Here is a 21,032-nt window from a genome sequence, read left to right as displayed (position 1 = left end):
TCTGTGTCATTTTATTTTACTTTATTTTTGACTAGAATCTTGCTTATGCCCAGGATGCCCAAGCTCCTGTGCTTATGCTTCTTAGCTTCAGCCCCTTTGTAGCTGAAAACTAAAGGTTTGCACTGCCACAGCCACCTCTTGATATTGTATTTTAAATTGTAGTCCCTTCTTTACTTTGTGCCCCCCTCATAACATTTAAATTTCTTTATCGTTACATAATCTCCATGTCTATGTCCTACCCACACTAGAAGTCAAATCATACTGAGGCAGTATTTGTGCAGTATGATACATATATCTTCTCAAAAGGTTTACAGATGTGAAAATCACATTTTTTGAAAAAGAAGAAGAAGAAGAAGAAGAAGAAGAAGAAGAAGAAGAAGAAGAAGAAGAAGAAGAAGAAGAAGAAGAAAACTTTAAAGCAAATAAATCAAAGTAAAGTTGTTTTAAACATAAATGTGATGTCATTTCTACAGGAAAAAATGATATATACATGTACTGATATATTGTAAAATTGCTACAAAATACTTAGCACTACATCAGGGTACAGTTTTAAAGCAGTAACTTATGAATCCCTTCTGACATAATTAATTTGCCTTTATGTGCTTTTCTTTTTACCTATTGAAATATTTTAAAACTTTTTATTTAAGTTCGACATTAAGGCTATTTATTCATTTATTTTAAAGTATAATTGTGTGCCATCAGTTTAGCCAGGTGGTTTTGTAAACTGTAATAAATACTAAATCCCTAGTGGAGCTTAATATCTTATTAGGGAAGACAAAGCAATAAATAAGTAAATAGTTACATAATTTTAAAAAACAGAGTGCTGGGAGATTTATCAGTCAATAAAGTGATTACTGTGCAAGCATGAGAGTTCCTGAATTGTGTCCCTAGCCCCCACGTAAAAAGCTAGGCCTGGTGCTTGTAGTCTCAACACTGGGGAGACAGAGCAGGAGGATCCCACATGCTTGCCGGACAGTGAATTTGATCTAACCCGAGAGCTTCTGGTTCCAGTGACAGACCTTGGAACTAGGAGGCACCCTTCAGGCTTCCAACGTAATGGAATAACCAGCAGTACTACCCAACCAGGTATGACACCTATGAATCACAAGGACCAGAATAACTTGATAACATGCTTACCTTGGCTAACCAGAAGCTCTCTGATTGGACTGCCCCACTCAACAACAGGGAAACCTAGCCAACTACCCAGGAAGAGTAAAGTCACTGATCATAAAGGAGAATCTTTAATTTATATGCACATAGAAGTGTACCCCTCACCACCTCAAGGAAATTTCTCCTTGCAACAGAAACATTACAGAAAAGTTAAGCCAATCAAATTCCAAAGTTGTAGAGGCTAGTCCCAATGGATATGTGTACAAAACACTCATGCTTCTAAGACTCAATGAACATTTTAGAATTGCAGAAGAGGGGGGCAGAAAGATTCCAAGAGCCTGAGGATCAGGAAATTTGCTATGAGATTGTGTTTCCTAGGAATATCAGAAACATGAGATGGACAAGAACAACAGCAATAGACATGCCAAAGTGGGCAGAGTAAACCCAGAAGGTCTCAGCCCTACACAAAGAACTGCAGACAACTAAGTGATGCTGAGAATAAGAGAAATAGTCTTCCCCAGGCAAGAACACCCCAACTAGTTATCAATACCAAATCATAAGCCTAAAAACATACATATGAGTAACATCACACAGACTAAGCGTGTCATACTTAGGAATATAAATATATATAACAACAATTAATGAAAAACAGGCCATGCATTTCAAAGAAAACAATGTGGGGTATGTGGGAAGGTTAGGAGGAAGGAAAAGGAAAGGGTATGTCTGGAACATGAATTAATAAATGAACCCAGAGACTGATATTGGGGTTCAAATTTCAAGCTGAATATCAGAAAAGCAAAGCAGCTGGCCCCTACCTTCTTACCTCTACCTCAGGCTGAAAGGGCTGATCCTGTCTTCATGGGCTCTCACCAAACCTGACTGTAACCTCTCAGCATGGCTGGGGTATGTATGCCTCTTACACTACTGAATATCCTGTTTCTATCTTTTATACCCCACTAGTGCTAGGATTAAAGGTGTATGATCTGTTACTCTTTTAGACTGGTTCAATCTCGTGTATTCCTGGGTGGCCTTGAACTCGGAGACATCGTCTGTTTCTTTTTTTTTTTTTTTAATTTTTTTATTTTATTAGTTCTAGTTAGGGAACAAGCTTATTTCAAGTCCCTTCTCCCTCTCCCTCCCCTTACCCCCAAACTTCCTCCCCCACCCCCAGCCCACTCCCCACCCCATCCACCCACCACTCCCCAGGCAGGGTAGGGCCCTCAACGGGGGCTCTGCAAAGTCCACCAAGTCTTCTTATGCTGATCCTGGGCCCTTCCCCATGTGTCCAGGGCCAGAGTATAACCCTTCATATGGGATGGGCTCTCAAAGTCCCTTCTTGCACCAGGGAAAAATACTAATCCACCACCAGAGGCTTCCTGGAGTGCAGAGGCCTCCTTATTGACATCCATGTTCAGGGGTCTGGATCAGTCTTGTACCGGCCTCCTGGACAGCATCTGGGGTCGATGTGCTCTCCCTTGTTCAGATCACCTGTTCCTGTGGGTTTCTCCAACCTAGTACAGACCCCTTCATTCTTCATTCCTCCCTCTCTTCAACTAAATTCCCGATTTCGGCTCATTGTATATCTGTGGATGTCTGTCTCTGTTTCCATCAGCCACTGGATGAGGGCTCTAGGATGGCATAAAGAGAAGTCATCAATCTCATTTTAGGGGGAGGGTTTTTAGGTTATCCTCTCCACCATTGCCTGGATTGTCAGATCGTGTCATCCTTGTAGGTCTCTGGAGATCTCCCTGGTTCCAGATCCCTTCTCGGGCCTATAGTGGCTCCCTCTGATATCGTATCTCTCATCTTGCTCTCTTTCCTCTATTCTTCCCCCAACTCAATGTTTCTGCCCCTCCTTTTCCTCTCCTCTTCTCCTCTTCTCTTGCTCTTATTGTAGCAGCTCCTTTCCCCCCCACCCTCATGCCCCCAATTAGTTCGGGAGTTCATGCCACTTCCATTCCTGGGGACCATTTATCCCTTAGAGTCCTTCATGTTTCCTAGTTTCTTTGGTGAAGAGCATTATATACTGGTAATCTTTTGCTCTATGTCTAAAATTCATATATCAGTGAGTACATACCTTGTTTGTCTTTTTGTGACTGGGTTACCTCACTCAGGATGGTTTCCTCTAGTTCCATCCATTTGCCTGCGAATTTCAAGATTCCGTTGCTTTTTTCTGCTGAGTAGTACTCCATTGTATAGATGTGCCACATTTTTTCAATCCATTCTTCAGTAGAGGGGCATCTAGGTTGCTTCCAAGTTCTGGCTATTACAAACAATGCTGCCATGAACATGGTTGAACATATGTCCTTGTTGTAAGTATATGCCCTATTTGGGAATATACCCAAGAGAGGAATGGCTGGATCTTGAGGTACACTGATTCCCATTTTTCTGAGCAACCTCCATACTGATTTCCAGAGTGGTCTTACAAGTTCGCACTCCCACCAGCAATGGAGGAGTGTTCCTTTTTCTCCACATCCTCTCCAGCATAGATTGTCATTGGTATTTTTTATTTTAGCCATTCTGACAGGCGTGAGATGGTATCTCAGAGTTGTTTTGAGTTGCATTTCTCTGATGGCCAATGATTTTGAGCACTTTGTTAAGTGTCTTTCAGCCATTTCAGATTCCTCTGTTGAGAATTCCCTATTTAGTTCTGCACCCCACTTTTTAATTTCATTGTTTGGTGTTTTGGTGGCTAGCTTCTTGAGCTCCTTATATATTTTGGAAATCAGTCCTCTGTCAGATGTGGGATCGGTGAAGATCTTTTCCCATTCTGTGGGTGGTCGTTTTATCCTACTGACTGTTTCCGTTGCCTTGCAGAAGCGTCTCAGTTTCAGGAGGTCCCATTTATTAATTGCAGACCTCAGTGTCTGTGCTACTGGCGTAATGTTCAGGAAGTGGTCTCCTGTGCCAATTTGTTCAAGGGTAGTTCCCACTTTCTCTTCTAGAAGATTCAGTGTGGCTGGATTTATGCTGAGATCTTTGATCCATTTGCACTTAAGTTTTGTGCATGGTGACAGGTATGGATCTATCTGTAATTTTCTGCATGTCTGAATCCAATTGTACCAGCACCATTTGTTGAAGATGCTATCTTTTTTCCATTGTATAGATTTAGCACCTTTGTCAAAAATAAGGTATCCGTAGGTGCGTGGGTCGATATCAGGGTTTTCAATTGGATTCCATTGGTCTATCTGTCTATTTTTGTGCCAATTCCAAGCTGTTTTCAGAACTATGGCTCTATAGTAGAGCTTGAAGTCGGGAATGGTGATGCCTCCAGAAGATCCCTTATTGTAAAGAATTGTTTTGGCTATCCTGGGCTTTTTATTTTTCCATATAAAGTTGAGTATTGTTCTTTCAATGTCTGTGAAAAACTGTGTTGGGATTTTGATGGGGATTGCATTGAATCTGTAGATTGCTTTTGGCAGGATTGCCATTTTTACTATGTTAATTCTACCTATCCAAGAGCATGGGAGATCTTTCCATTTTCTGGTATCTTCTTTAATTTCTTTCTTTAAAGTCTCAAAGTTCTTATTGTACAGATCTTTTACTTTTTTGGTTAGTGTTACCCCAAGATATTTTATGTTGCTTGTGGATATTGTGAAAGGTGATGTTTCCCTGATTTCTTTCTCATTGGATTTATCATCTGTATATAGTAGGGCTACTGATTTTTTTGAGTTAATTTTGTATCCTGCTACCTTGCTGAAGGTGTTTATCAGCCGTAGGAGTTCCCTGGTAGAGTTTTTCGGGTCACTAATGTAGACTATCATGTCGTCTGCAAATAGTGAAAGTTTTACTTCATCCTTTCCAATTTGTATCCCTTTGATCCCCTTTTCTTGTCTTATTGCTATAGCCAGAACTTCAAGTACAATATTGAAGAGATATGGAGAGAGTGGACAGCCTTGTCTTGTTCCTGATTTTAGAGGAAACGCTTTGAGTTTCTCTCCATTTACTTTGATGTTGGCTATTGGTTTGGTGTATATTGCGTTGATCATGTTTAGATATGTTCCTGTTATTCCTGTTCTCTCCAAGATCTTTATCATGAAGGGATGTTGGATTTTGTCAAAGGCTTTTTCAGCATCTAGTGAGATGATCATGTGGTTTTTCTTTTTCAGTTTGTTTATATAGTGGATTACATTGATGGATTTTCCGTATGTTGAACCATCCTTGCATCCCTGGGATGAAGCCTAATTGATCATGGTGGATGATTTTTCTGATATGTTCTTGGATTCGGTTGGCCAATATTTTATTGAGTATTTTAGCATCGATGTTCATGAGGGATATCGGTCTGTAGTTCTCTTTCTTAATCATATCTTTGTGTGGCTTGGGTATCAAAGTGATTGTAGCCTCGTAGAAAGAGTTTGGTAATATCCCATCTGCTTCTATTGTGTGGAACAGTTTGAGGAGTACTGGAATTAGCTCTTGTTTGAATTTCTGGTAGAATTCTGCAGTGAAGCCATCTGGCCCTGGGCTTTTTTTGGTTGGGAGGCTTTTGATTACTGCTTCTATCTCATTAGGGGTTATAGTTCGATTTAAACTGTTTATCTGATCTTGATTTAATTTTGGTAAGTGATATTTATCCAGAAAGTTGTCCATTTCCTTTAGATTTTCCAATTTTGTGGAATACAGGTTTTCAAAGTATGACCTAAAGATTCTCTGGATTTCCTCAGTGTCCGTTGTTATATCTCCCTTTTCATTTCTGATTTTGTTAATTAGCATGCTCTCTCTCTGCCTTTTGGTTAGTTTGGCTAGAGGTTTGTCTATCTTATTGATCTTCTCAAAGAACCAACTCTTTGTTTCATTGATTCTTTGTACTGTTTTCCTAGTTTCTACTTTGTTGATTTCGGCTCTCAGGTTGATTATTTCCTGGCGTCTACTCCTCCTTGGTGTGTTTGCTTCTTCTTGCTCTAAAGCTTTCAGTTGTTCTGTCAATTCTCTAATGTGACTTTCCTCCAGTTTCTTCATGTGAGCACTTAGTGCTATGAACTTCCCTCTTAGCACTGCTTTCAGGGTGTCCCATAAGTTCGGGTATGTTGTGTCTACATTCTCATTAAATTCTAGGAAGTCTTTAATTTCTTTTTTTATTTCTTCCTCAACCCAGAAATGGTGCAATTGGGAGTTATTCATCTTCCATGCAAATGTAGGTTTTCTGCAATTCGTATTGCTGTTGAATTCTAGCTTTAATGCATGGTGGTCTAATAAGATACAGGGGGTTATTTCAATACTTTTGTACCTGTGGAGGTTTGCTTTGCTGCCAACTATGTGGTCAATTTTTGAGAAGGTTCCATGTGGCGCTGAGAAGAAGGTATATTCTTTTGTGTTTGGATGGAATGTTCTATAGATATCTGTTAAACCCAGTTGTGTCATAACTTCTTTCAGATCCTTTGTTTCTTTGTTAAGTTTCTGTCTAGTAGTTCTGTCCAATGGTGTAAGGGGGGTGTTGAAGTCTCCTACTATAAGTGTGTGTGGTTTTATATGTGGTTTGAGCTTTAGTAATGTTTCTTTTACAAAAGTGGGTGCTTTCATATTAGGTGTATAGATGTTCAGGATTGAGACTTCATCTTGATGGACTTTTCCTGTGATGGGTATGAAATGCCCTTCTTTATCTCTTTTGATTGCTTTCAGTTTAAAGTCTAATTTGTTAGATATTAGGATTGCTACCCCAGCTTGTTTCTTGAGCCCATTTGATTGGAAAATTTTTTCCCATCCTTTTACTCTGAGGTATTGCCTGTCTTTGAAGTTGAGGTGTGTTTCTTGTAAACAGCAGAAGGATGGATTCTGTCTTCGTATCCATTCTGTTAGCCTATATCTTTTTATGGGTAAGTTAAGACCATTGACATTTAGGGATATTAATGTCCATTGTTCATTGGTTCTTCTTTGTTTTGGATTTATTGTTGGTGGTATCATTGCGTGTGGATTTTGCCCTCCTGTTTCTTTTTGTGTTTGGTGAAATTAGATTAACTACTGCCAGTGTTTTTGTGAGTGTAGTTATGTTCGTTGGGTTGGAATTTTCCTTCCAGAGCCTTCTGTAGTGCTGGATTTGTTGATATGTATTGTTTAAATCTGTTTTTGTCGTGGAATATCTTGTTTTCTCCATCTATAGTGATTGAAAGTTTTGCTGGGTACAGTAGTCTGGGTTGACATCCATGCTCCCTTAGTGCTTGTAGGGTATCTATCCAAGACCTTCTGGCTTTCAGAGTTTCCATTGAGAAGTCGGGTGTGATTCTGATTGGTTTGCCTTTATATGTTACTTGGCCTTTTTCCTTTGCTGCTCTTAATATTTTCTCTTTATTCTGTAGATTTGGTGTTTTGATTATTATGTGTCGGGGCGACTTCTTTTTGTGGTCCAGTCTGTTTGGTGTCCTGTAAGCTTCTTGTACTTTCATAGGCATATCCTTCTGTAGGTTGGGGAAGTTTTCTTCTATGATTTTGTTGAATATGTTTTCTGTACCTTTGAGCAGTGTTTCTTCACCTTCTTCTACACCTATTATTCTTAGGTTTGGCCTTTTTATGGTGTCCCATATTTCCTGGATATTTTGTGTTAGGGTTTTGTTGGACTTGAGGTTCTCTTTGGTTGATGAATGTATATCCTCTAGCGAGTCTTCAGTAGCTGAGATTCTCTCTTCCATCTCTTGAATCCTGTTGGATATACTTACATCTTTAGTTCCTGATCGTTTATCCAACCTTTCCATTTCCAACATGTTCTCATTCTGTGTTTTCTTTATTGTGTGTATTTCAGCTTCATGCTTTGAACTATTTCAAGAGCTTCCTTCACTTGCTTGGATGTCTTTTCTTGTCTTTCTTTAGATTCTTTAAGAGATTTATTTATTTATTGAATTTTTTGGTTTGTCTTTTCCTCCAATTCATTTAATTTTTTGTTTGCTTTCTCTTCTATTTCTTTAAGGGATTTTCTTGTTTCCTCTTTAAAGGTCTCTATCAACTTACTGAGATAATTTTTGAGGTCCATCTCATCTTCATGCTCTGTGTTGAGCTTTTCAGCTCTTTCTGGAGTGCAGTCCCTAGATTCTGGTGGTATCATATTGGTCTTTCTGTTGTTGAGTGAAATCTTATTCTGTCTTCTCCCCATATCTTCTTTTAGTGGGTGCGGGTGGGTTCTCTCTATCTCCTCTTGTGGCCCAGTGGTGTGTGGGGGCTAGGAATTCAATGTCCACAACTCTAGATGACCTCGACACTCCTGGTAGTCTCCTTACTAGTTCCTAGTTCCTCGGTCGTTCGGCGGAATGGAAGAGTGGGGTGCTACCAGATTTGGGGCGCAGGGAGCTCCTCCCTGCCTGGGCGTGTCTGGCCCAAGCCGGCACGCACAGGCAGGGGTGGGGGGATGGGGTGGTCGGGGTGTTCTGGCCTGGGGTCGGGAGCGGGCAGGAACTCTCTCACCTCCATCGTCTGTTTCTTAATCCTGGATTCTAGTATTAAAGCTGTGTGTCATCACTGCCTGATCTCTATAGCTTGAGGCTGATTTTGCTTTTCTGAATATTCAGTCAAGCTTTAATAAATCATAAATAATATATCACTGCCATTCCCTTTTGACTAATACAAAAAGGCTACAGCTAACATAAGAAAAACTATATATAATATATACAGGCAACAAGTTCATCAAAATGTCTAGTCCATTCGCATTTGATAAATTCAGAGAAAATATCTAGTCCATTTGCATTTGACAAGTTCAGAGAAAATATCTAGTCCATTTGCATTTGACAATTTAGAGAAACTACTTCATTTTCTATCCTAAATTGGTGAGTCCAAACTCACTGAGATCTACCTGCATCTGCTGGTATTAAAGGTAGGTAGGTAGGTAGGTAGGTGTGTGTGTGTGTGTGTGTGTGTGTGTGTGTGTGTGTGTCTTCTGCCCACCTTGGATTCAGTCTTGTTTTTAGAGACTTCAGAGATCACATTAGGTCAGATTACTTCTTTTCTTGGTAATTTTTTCCCTTCTTTGGATGCATTTTTTCCCCAAGGTCTTAAATTCTTCTAGGATTTTGCTTGGTTTTTTTTGGGGGGGTGAGTTATTTTTTATTTAAATTAGAAACAGTTTTATTTTACATATCAATCCCAGTTCCCTCTCCCTCCCATCCTCCCATGACCCCCCTGACCCCTCCCTCCATCCCACTCCCTATCCACTCCCCCAGGAGAATCTAAAGTAGTGGAGAGATTACCTCAAATGCCCTTCCCCAATAATGAGATTGATGACTACCTTAAATGCCATCCAGAGTCTTTATCCAGTAGCTGATGGAAGCAGAAGCAGAGATTCACAACTAAGCACTGAGCCGAACTCCTGGAATCCAGCTGTAGAGAGGGAGGAGTGATGAAAAAAGGAGTCAGGACCAGGCTGCTGAAACCCACAGAAACAGCTGACCTGAGCAAGTGAGAGCTCATGGAACACAGCCAGACAGCTGGGGAACCAGCATAGGACCAAACCAGGCCCCCTGAACGTGGGTGACAGTTAGGAGCCCTGGGCAGTCTACAGGGCCTCTGGCAGTGGAAATGGTATTTATTCCTAGTGCACAAATGGACTTTGGGAGCCCATTCCCCATGGAGGGATACTCTCTCAGCCTAGATATGCAGGGCCTAGATATGCTTAGGCCCTGCCCCAAATGATGTGACAGACTTTGATGATCCCCCATGGAAGATGTTTGTTTTTATATTCCTGAAAAGACAAAAAGCCTTTCCCCAACCTAACTTTGAGAGGCTCCTAATCTAATCCTTAACAATTTTTGATCTACAACTTCTAATTTTTTTTATTTGAGCTTCTAAAGCTCTTCTTTCATTCAAAACAATATGTTTTCTTTCAGTTGTCATTAGGTTATTTAATTTTTCTGGGAAGGAGTTTCATCCATGGTTGCAGGAAACAAATGGTTTTAGCATAGGGGTTTCAATAAGTCCCTCAAGGTATTTTAGTGGCAGTACAATGGACCTTAAATATTTGTTTTTCTTCTGTTCCATATCAGGTGGCTCTTCTGACATGAGACAGATTTTTGATTTTTCTTTAACAAGCATGGTTGGTTTAGAGGAGAGAGCCACACTCCACCTCCAAAGCCAGCTTTAGTCTTTAATTGGACTACAAAAGAACCATTTGTATTATATGTCTGTAGAGAACAGCAGAAACAAACATGTGGGAAGATTTATGAAATTTTATCCTGTTGGAAATATATACCGATAGACCAATTTTACTCCTTTACTTGGGACAATTTTTCTGGATGATTTATCTTTTTTCCTCACATGTCTCAATTGTCCAGTGGTCTCCAGATTCTTTAGCTGGATCCCTTTATTCTCCTGAAAAGACAAAAAACAAAACCCTTCCCCTACCCTACATTTTTGGGGAAGTTCTCTTTTGGCAAGTTATATCTGGTCGAATGAAAAACATTGGCTAGTTTTATAGGTTTAGATTAAACAGTCATGCTGTTTGATGAACTATCATCTCTTCTAATTAAGAAGTGTCTTGTTCAAATCAAATCTGTATCAGTTTTGATGGCATCCGTAGCTTTTCTTCACCTGTGGAAACAAAAGCAAAACCTCTTCCCCAACATGTCCTGGTTTACATTCGGAGGTCAAGACATCTTTAAAGTATATCAGCTAACTTATTTGCGTAGGTTTTTATTATTATTATTATTATTATTATTATTATTATTATTATTATTATTATTATTTATCCAATGTCTCTCTGTGGCTGTTGTTCCTTTCTCATTACCACTCAAAAAATTCAAAGTCAATAGAGCACTATGCAGTCTACTTTGGGGGTTATTTATCAGCCCTTTCTGTTTATTTAGCATATCCTTTAGAGTTCTATTTGATCTTTCTATTACTGCTTGCCCTGTAGGATTGTGTGGTATAACTGTAATATGCCTTATATTATAATAAGCAAAAAACTCTTTCATTTTCTTAGATACATATGATGGACTATTTTCTGTCTTTATTTGTGCAGATATATCCATGATAGCCATGACATCAAGCAATCGTGAATTTAACAAATCAGCCTTTTCTGAACTCAAAGCAGTTGCCCATTGAAAACCTGAATAGGTATCAATGGTTTGATGTACATATTTTAGTTTTCCATATTCTATAAAATGCAACACATCCATCTGCCATATTTCATTCCTTCGTATACCCTTTGGGTTACTTCCTACAGGTAGTGGAGTTTAGTTGTATAAAAAACATGTTGGACATTTCCTTATAATTTCCTTGGCTTGTTGCCATGTGATGGAAAAGTCTTTTTTCAAAACTTTGCTATTGACATGGTGTTTCTTATGAAATTCTGAAGCCTTTAGCACATTTCCTATCAATAGTTTATCAATTTCATGATTACTTTGAGCTACAGGGCCTGGCAGACCTATATGGGATGATACTATGTCTTTTTTTTTCTGACTATGTCTTATAACTGAATAAATAATTAAGTCAATTCTGAATTATCTAATATAAATTCAGTGTTTTCAACATGTGAAATAACTCTTTTTGCATATTGTGAATCAGTAACTATGTGAATCAGTAACTATGTTGAGAGGTTCTTTATGATCCATTAACACCATGAGAATAGGGTGTAATTCTGAATTTTTGACAGAATTATAAGGACTTTGATCCATTTTACTTAAATTTCCTGATTTGTGAACCTGCCTTTCCTGATTTACTTGCATCAGTATAGAATGTAGGGGCTCCAGTTTTTGGTGTTTCCCATACAATTAGAGGAAGGATCCAGTTAGTTCTCTTTATAAATTTAATTCTCTTGCTTTTGAAATAATTGCTGTTAACCTCTCCTAAAAAATTACTACAAGCTCTATGGCAGGGTTCCCTGTATATCAATAACTTATCAATTTCACCTTTAGTAAAAGGTACTACTGTAATACTATGGATCTATTCCTGCTAATTGACAGTCTCAATTTTCCCTGTAGAATTTACTCAGAGATCTTTTCCTCATAAGTTTTTAATTTTTTACTCATTTTTGTGGTAAAAAGATTTATTATATGATAATATCTTCCCTCTGCATTAAAATTCCTCTAGGGAAATGCTTATAGGGTAATATAACTAGAATGCTGTTAAGGTTTGGGTCTATACGATCCACATGTGCCATCTGTAATTCATCTTCCACTAATGCAATTCTCTAGCAGCTTCAGCTGTTAATTCCCTGGGACTATTTAAGTCCTTGTCACCATCTAATGTTTTGTCCAAATTAATCAGTTGATCAGGTTTTATCCTGGGCCATAGATGGTAAATGCCTCCTAGAAATTTTTGAAAGTCATAAGAGTCTGCAGTCAGTCTGTCCCTATTTGTACCTTTGGGGATCTAATTTTTTGTGAACCTATTTTATAGCCTAAATAATTAATAGAATCTCCTCTTGTGTTTTTCCAGGAGCAATTTTCAATCCCCAACAAGGCAAATTTTTTATTACTTCTTCACACATTCTAAATTATCTATATTTGAGTCAGATAATGAAGTCATTCATGTAATGGTAAACTATAGATTGAGCAAATCGCTTATATATTATTATTTCCAATGACTGCATTACAAAATATTGCTACAGGGTGAGGCTATTTAACATTCATTGTGGGAGAACCTTCCACTGATATCTCTTAGAAGGCTGAGAATTATTGTAGGTAGGCACTTTGAAGGCTAATTTTTCTGTTTTTTTTTTCTTTTAACAGAATACTAAAGAAATAATCCTTTAAATCAATAACTATGAGAGTCCATCCTTTAGGCAAAAGAGAAGTCAAAGGAATTCCAGACTGTAAAGTTGGCTGTATCAACTTATTAACAGCTCTGAAGTCTGTTACCATTCTCCATTGTCCTGATTTCTTTTTAATAACAAACACAGGAGAATTCCAAGGGCTGGCTGGTTCCTCAATATGCTGAGCGTTTAGTTGCTCCTGTACCATCTCTTCTAAAGCCTGAAATTTTTCTGTTGATAAAGGCCATTGAGAAACTCATACAGGTTTGTCTGTCAGCCATTTTATATGTAGGGATGTTGGTGTCTTTAGAAGATTCGCAGCTGTTGTGTCCTGTTCTTGTACTCTCTGAATGGTCAGTGATCGTTCTTTATAATACCTTCCTGGAAAATTTTCAGAACCATATATTAATCTATGTTTGGTTTCTAATTTGGGGTGAATGTTTATCTGTATTCCATTGCTGTAATAAATCACGTCCCCTCAAATTCATTGTGATATTAGCAACATATTAGACCTATACATTCAAGCCATCTCACACTGTTTTACCTGAGATAAAGTTCCGGTCCCTAAGAATTGAACATTTACCTCCTGAACAGGCCAATTTGGATGTCAAGATTCTTGTGATACAATTGTTGGTGGCCTTGAACTCAAAGAGATCTGTCTGTTTCTTAAACCTGAGTCCTAGGATCAAAGGTGTGTAGCACCATCTTCTAGTTTCTGGCTGCTGAGATTGAAGGTGTGTCACCAATGCCTGATCTCTATAGCTTGAGGCTGACTTTGCTTTTCTGAATCCTCAGTCTGGCTTTAATAAATCATAAATAATATATCACTACATATGTCTTAAAGTTTCTATTGCTGTGATAAAATACCATGACCAAAGCAGCTTTGGAGGAAGAGGCTATTTGGCTTACTTTTCCATATAACTGCTGATCACTGGAGGAAATCAAGGCAAGAACTCAAAATAGACCAGGAACTAAGAAAACGGGATGATGCAGAGGCTGTGATGGAGTGCTGCTTACTAGCTTCTTCATTATGGCTTGCTTAGCCTGTTTTTTTATAAAATCCAGGACCATGAGCCCAGGAGTGGGCCCACCCACAATGGCCTGGGCCCTCCTCCATCAGTTACTAATTAAGAGCATCCATTACAGGCTTGTCTGCTGCCCTATCTTTTCAATGTATTTCCTCAATTGAGGCTTCCTCCTCTATGATGACTTTAGCTTGTTTCTGGTTGACATAAAACTAGGCAGCATGTATTATAATCTTAAAAAAATAGAAGAATTTAAAGGACTAATTGTGGATTCTGATAAACAACATCCATATGTAACCTCTCGAATTCACATGCATGTCAATAATGCTTTTTAGAGAGGTATGTATACACTTAGTAGTGTTTGTATAAAACAAACCGTATGTGGACACAATATAACATGAAAAGAGAATAAGGCTAAATATATGGGTTAAGGAAGGATAGAATACAGAAATGGACACATTATGAAAGAGGATATAAGCTAATTGCTGTTCTAGTTCTATTTCTGTTATAGATGTTTTAGTTTGGGTGGGTAAGTACATAAAATACATATTTTACTGATAGTAGAAAATACACTGTAAAGCTCCACAACTGCCATTACAGATGTCTATTCTAACTCTAAAAGTTAATTCAATTGTATAGCAATTCATGTTGTATAGATTTGGAGTCGGGTTACTATTTGTGTGTGTTGTTTGTATTTATTTGCAAGAATTCTATATTACTCCTTTTGTTTTTTTCCAATAAATTATTTTTTATTAGTTCAAATTAGAAACAAGGCTGCTTCACATGTCAATCCCTTCTTCCTCTCCCTCCCCTACCCCCCAAGTCCCAACCAGCCCCCCATCCTCACCCCCCCCTCTGCTCCCCAGGGCGGGTAAGGCCCTCCATGTGGGATCCCCAAAGTCTGTCATATCATCCTGGGCAGGGACTAGGCCCTCCCGTATGTGTCCAGACTGAGAGAGCATCCCTCCAAATGGAATGGGCTCCCCAAGTCCTTTCGTATGCCAGGGATAAATGCTGATCTACTACCAGAGGCCCCATAGAGTGCAGAGGCCTCCTCACTGATACCCACATTCAAGGGTCTGAATCAGTCCCATGCTGGCCTCCCAGACATCAGTCTGGGATCCATGTGCTCCCCCTTGTTTAGGTCAGATGTTTCTGTGGGTTTCACCAGCCCGGTCTTGACCTCTTTGCTCATCACTCCTCCGTCTCTGCAACTGGGTTCCAGAGTTCAGTTCAGTGTTTAGCTGTGGGTGTCTGCTTCTGCTTCTATCAGCCGCTGGATGAAGGCTTTAGGATGGCATATAAGGTAGTCATCTCTGTCATTATAGGGGAAGGGCATTTAGAGTACCCTTTGCACTATTGCTTAGATTGACAGTTAGTGTCATCTTTGTAGATCTCTGGAAATGTTCCTAGTGCCAGATCTCTCCCCGAACCTATAATGGCTCCCTCTATTATGGTATCTAACATCCTGCTCTCCGCTATTCTTCCCCCAACTCAACCTTCCTACTCCCCTATTTTCTCTTCTCCCCTCCTCTTCTCCCCCTCTCTTTCTTCCCTCTCCCCGAACCCCATGCTCCCAATTAGCTCAGGAGATCCTGTCCCCTTCTCCAGGGGGCCATGCATTCTTTTCTTGGGGCCCTCCTTGTTTTCTAGTTAGTTCCTTTGGTGATGTGGATTATAGGCTGGTAATCCTTTGCTCTATGTCTAAAATTCATATATGAGTGAGTACATACCATGTTTGTTTTTGTTGTTGTTGTTGTTTTTTATGACTGGGTTACCTCACTCGGCATGGTTTCTTCTAGTTCCATCCATATGCCTGTGAATTTCAAGATTCCATTGCTTTTTTCTGCTGAGTAGTACTCCATTGTGTAAATTTACCACATTAACCCACACACCTATAAACACCTGATTTTTGACAGAGAAGCTAAATTTATACAATGGGGGGAAAAAAGCATCTTCAACAAATGGTGCTGGCATAACTGGATTCAGACATGTAGAAGATTGCAGATAGATCCATGTCTGTCACCATGCACAAAACTTAATTCCAAATGGATCAAAGACTTCAATATAAATCCATCCACAGTGAACCTCTTAGAAGAGAAAGTGGGAGGTACCCTTGAACAAATTGGTATAGGAGACCACTTCCTGAAGATAACACCGAGTAGCACAGACATTGAGATCGACAATTAATAAATGGGACCTCCTGAAACTGAGAAGCTTCTGTAAGGCAAAGGACACAGTCAGCAAGACAAAACAGCAGCCTACAGAATGGGAAAAGATCTTCACCAACCCCACATCTGACAGAGAGCTGATATTCAAAATATACAATGAACTCAGGAAGTTAGCCACCAAAATGCCAAATAATGAAATTAAAATGTGGGGTGCAGAACTAAATAGAGAATTCTCAACAGAGGAATCTAAAATGGCTGAAAGACAATTAAGAAAGTGCTCAACATCCTTAGCCATCTGGGAAATGCAACTCAAAACAACTCTGAGATAACCATCTTATACTGACCACAATGGCTAAAATCAATAACACCAATGACAGTCTATGCTGGAGAAGATGTGGAGAAAAAGGAATACTCCTTCATTGCTGGTGGGAGTGCAAACTTGTATGACCACTTTGGAAATCAGTATGGTGGTTTCTCAGGAAAATGGGAATCAGCAATTCCTCTCTTGGGCATATACTCAAAGAATGCACATTCATACAAGGACATAAGTTCAAACATGTCCATAGTAATGTTGTTTTTAATAAGCAGAACCTGAAAGCAACCTAGATGCCCCTCAACTGAAGAATGGATAGAGAAAAGGTGCTACTTTTGTTTTTTGATAATTACATCATTTCCCCCTTTGCCTTTCCTCTCTCTAACCTTCCCATATACCCTTCCTTGCTCTTTTTCAAATTCATGGCTTCTTGTTTGTTTTTCATTAATAATTGGTGTGTGTGTGTGTGTGTGTGTGTGTGTGTGTGTGTGTGTGTTCCTAATCTGTTTGGTCTATATAACATTACTTGTATGTGTTTTTTCAGTGCTCTGCTCTGGAGAGACTATTTCTTACAGTTTTTCTTTCCCCTCTTCTGCAATGTTCCCTAAGCCTTAGACATTTGCACTGGGATAGGTTCCAAAAGTCTGCATTTTGATTAGTTGTGTTTTTCTGTAATGGTGTCTGTCTATTACAAAGAAAAGTTTCCTTGATAAGGGGTGAGAACTATACCTACCTGTTAGTATAATGACAATTATTTAGAATGCAGTTAGGGATTGTTCTGGTTTAAGAAAATGGAGCTTGTAGATTCTCCCACCAAAAGTCATGGCTTTACTAGCTCTGGGTAGTTGGCTGTTTCAGGCATGGTTTTCCTCTTGTTGAGTGGAATTTAAGTCCAATTAGAGATGTTTGGGTTACTACCTAGGTATGTATACCATTACTGCACTCTTAAGGTTACTGGGCCATGCTGGTTGTTGTGGTACATAAGTGCCCTAGCAATGTAGAACTGTTGGTTGCTTCCTTCCTTTGGAAGTTTCCATTGAGCCTTTTGGTACCTTGAAAGTTAGTCCTCAGGGCGTCTTTCAGGTCAATTCCAGCTCATAGATTTCTGGGCCCTGCACCTGAAGTACATTTTGTCTTCAACAATAGGGACCTAGCTTCCACCTCTGGGCGATAACAAAAGGCAATAGCAATAGCTTATAATGGTTCAGAGTCTCTTGGGCAGCCCTGACCAATAGTTCAAAAGAGAGTTTATCATACATACCTGGTATTAAGGTTTTCTGTTAGATGGTCTTCAACTCTTACAAGGGAGAGGGTATTGTCAGCCCAAATGGGAATATTTCCTTTAAAAATATGTGTGTTTTTACATATTACATATATTTATTTTATAATAAATATATAAAAATTTTGCATGAAAATTGAGAAATGTGAAAAACTACTCTGTGTGTGTGTGTGTGTGTGTGAGAGAGAGAGAGAGAGAGACAGAGACAGAGAGAGAGAGAGATGTGAATAATTTCTAATAAGTAATCAGTAGCATATAATCCATAGCGTAGTATGCATCTGATGAGGATATATCTGAATGCAGTGCCAGGCATGATATAAGAGGCAGTAGTTTAAGATGGTGAATGAGTAGTTCTACACGTTCCTGAATACCTTCATTTATTTGGTACCTGAATTCCCTACAGAAGCTGCTTTCAGGGAGTATATGTAAACACAGAATATCTGGACACCTGGGGGTGATAAATCACTACCTATGTTTAGTGAAGAATTAAAAGTTCTTTCTCTACAGCTTTCAGTCATTGTTAAACACTGGGACTGAAAACAAGGTTATGGAGCAAAGATGAGCTTGCCTTTCCCTCTGAGTTTTGGGTAAATAGTTTTCCTAATCAATAGACCCGAAGCAAAGTGGATAGGGTGCCACCCTACAGACTTTGACAGTTGCTCTCACACTTCAAACATGCAAAGCATCTGGAGAATTGGAAATATGCCAGAAAGAAAGAAGACATCAGGGTTCATGATGTATACTTGGGTTGGTCTGGGTGTACAATCTGTGTTTTTACTTTTTTAATGTAAATATACTTTGTCATCATATACATATGTATCCTATTTGAAAATATTCTACAGTTCTTGGTGAACTTTTTGGATTTCCAAACCTGGTCAACACAACCAAACCAATTTCATAGTCCTTGCCTCCTTGTTCTAAACAGTGTCCATGTGTGGTCACTGAGCTTTGTGAGACCATGAAGAGTGAATTTGCCATGGCTGCCTTCCAGCACAGATATACCTGAACCTCGTGAACTACCTGGAGCCATCCACCCAGAGGTTCAGTGGAGCAGGAATGTCTTTGTTTAACCTTTAAATACTTTACTGAGTCACTGTTGCTGTGATTATTGGTTTTCTCAGAATTTTACTTTATCCACTATTTACATATTTTCTTAATTTACTCTGACCACTACTATAAATGGCAGCTAATCCTAAAATCATGGGAGATAAATGAAATAAGACTTCAAATTACAATCTAAGTATCTTCAGCTTATTAATGATGCAGTCATAAATAGAATGAAATTAATCAAGAACAAGGGGATGAGTTCTTAATATTGTGGGGAAAACATGAATTAAAGCTATCTGTCACATATATGCTGTAGTGACTAAAGGATAACTAAAACTGGACCAGTGGGGTGGCTCAGCTGCTAAAGACTTGCTGCAAAGACTTAGAACCTGAGCTGGAGCCCTGGGACCCACATGGTAGAAGGAGAGAATCAGCTCCTGCATGTTACCTTCTGACAGCCACATGTGCACCACAGTACACATGCACCACACCCGCCAGAAATAAATGTAAAACAAATATAGATAGTTAATTGAAACAACATTTGGTACATAGACAAGTTAGTAGGTTATTTTCAACCAGAAGTTTGATGGGCTGTTAATGGAGGAGCAGAATCTATAGAACTTTTTGTCTTAGCTAAAAATCAGTCATGTTTGTATTTTTCAAAAATACATAATTGGATGATTATTAGTACAACTTGGATTACATGTTTTGAATTGCTTGTATGTAACTATTGAAAGCTAGATATGTTAATGATCACACAGCAAACATTTTTACCTTTATTATTATAATATCTTAAATAAAACTTAATTTCTGTCCAGGACCAGGAGTAGATTTGTGACTTGCCTTGTCAGCATTAAGGGTCAGCATTTAATGTTAGGGTAGTCTGGGAAGCAATCCCAAAGATGTCTATTACTGTGAATGACTCTAAAAATGTAGTATATTTTATATTTACTAATTTCTCAAGATAAAAAATATTTTACCCCAAACTGAACAATAACTTTGTCCTTTGGCAGTCTTATTAACTATAAATTTAAATATATGTCATTATCATATTTATACATAACTTAATATCAAAAAATCTATACAGTATAGTGTTATAGGACTCTAGCATAACTGTTAAAATATAGATTCTTAAACCAGACCTGATCTGTTTCATATCCCAGCTGTCTCAACTAGATCTTTGTGGAAGTTTATACAAGGTAATTTCTGCCATTCATTTTCATTATCTGTATTAATAGATGGAGCATCTGTAGAACAAACAACTAAAAATTACTGCCTTCCCTCAATAAGCACTTAGTTTTTGCCCAGGTATTTGAGTGAAAGCAGCAGGACATCTGATCCAGGTTGAACTCACCTGTATTTGGATCCAAATGGAGGCAGATGGAGTTGGTTTCCCTTAGTGGGAAGCATGGGAGTCATGTCACCTTATTCATGCGGTTCCTTATTACACATATTATTAGCACATAATTTGTGTTTAAAGCTCAAATTATATGATTCTAAGCAAATTTCATAAAAAGTTTAAGTTAGATTTAAATGTGAATATCCTGTACAAAATAATGGTTCAAATTTGGTAAATTTAGCCTTGTTTGCTTTTTAACAGAGCCAAGAAAATAAATACAAGATATCAAGAGCACAGAGTATTTTCTTCCGTCAACCCACAGAACCCAGAAACTCTTCTAAATCTATCAAGCACAGAGGAAGGACCACCTTGGCAGATGGCCACAGAGGATGTCAACAATTTTTTGGAGGCAAGCAATGAAATATTTGTATAATGAGTTTTCTGCTTTTTAACTTTATAAAGTCAAGTAGAATCATATTGTATTTTAGTGAGAAAGAGTTCTTGTTAACTTGTCTACTTCTTGTCTTCTCACTTCCTTCTTTTCTTTAGGACTGTTACATGTCAGAAATTGTTAAAGTGCTTATGCCCCACCAGTGTTATATAGACTAAGGACATATTAAATCCATAGATACAAAATGAGGGCTTATGTAGCAGAAATTAACTACTCACATTTGAAAATCAGTCTGTTGCATCTATCTTAAAAACATATAACTAAAAATATGAAATATATTTTGAGGTTTAATCATTTTCTATTCATTTTAGACTTATTTGTACCATTTATTTACTAATTTAAAACTTCAGCATTGTCCTCTCTAAGGGCTCAAGAGACGCAAGTGAATCTTAGAGAGCCATCACATTATATCCCACCCAGAATTTTATTTTATCAGTCTACAGCATCATAAGGTTTCCCCCAGCTTCAAGGTGCTCTTCTGGCAAATGCAGTTATTTTCAGATGAATAAAAGTTGTAGATGAGACTGTTATGTGGTGGTATCTTTCTTGCACAAATATAGCCTATCTGGGGGTCAGAGAATGGAGCTTGCCATTAGCTAACCATAGAGGTCTGGAGGTCTGTACAGACA

The 21,032-nt window shown here is 38.6% G+C and overlaps 1 long non-coding RNA gene across 5 annotated transcripts in view; it reads left to right on the top strand.

Annotated features, from left to right (window-relative positions):
* LOC103164178 overlaps positions 1–20,361 on the top strand; it is a 146,113-nt gene extending 125,752 nt beyond the window's left edge. For all 5 annotated transcript variants that reach the window (XR_004770641.1, XR_003486339.2, XR_003486338.1 and 2 more), the window contains one exon: positions 20,214–20,361. This is a non-coding gene — a long non-coding RNA (uncharacterized LOC103164178). The remainder of the gene's footprint in view (positions 1–20,213) is intronic.
* Positions 20,362–21,032: the final 671 nt, after the last annotated feature.

The sequence above is a fragment of the Cricetulus griseus genome, chromosome 6, assembly GCF_003668045.3.
Source record: "Cricetulus griseus strain 17A/GY chromosome 6, alternate assembly CriGri-PICRH-1.0, whole genome shotgun sequence".
Taxonomy (NCBI): domain Eukaryota; kingdom Metazoa; phylum Chordata; class Mammalia; order Rodentia; family Cricetidae; genus Cricetulus; species Cricetulus griseus.
This window is presented reverse-complemented; position numbering and strand designations above follow the sequence as displayed.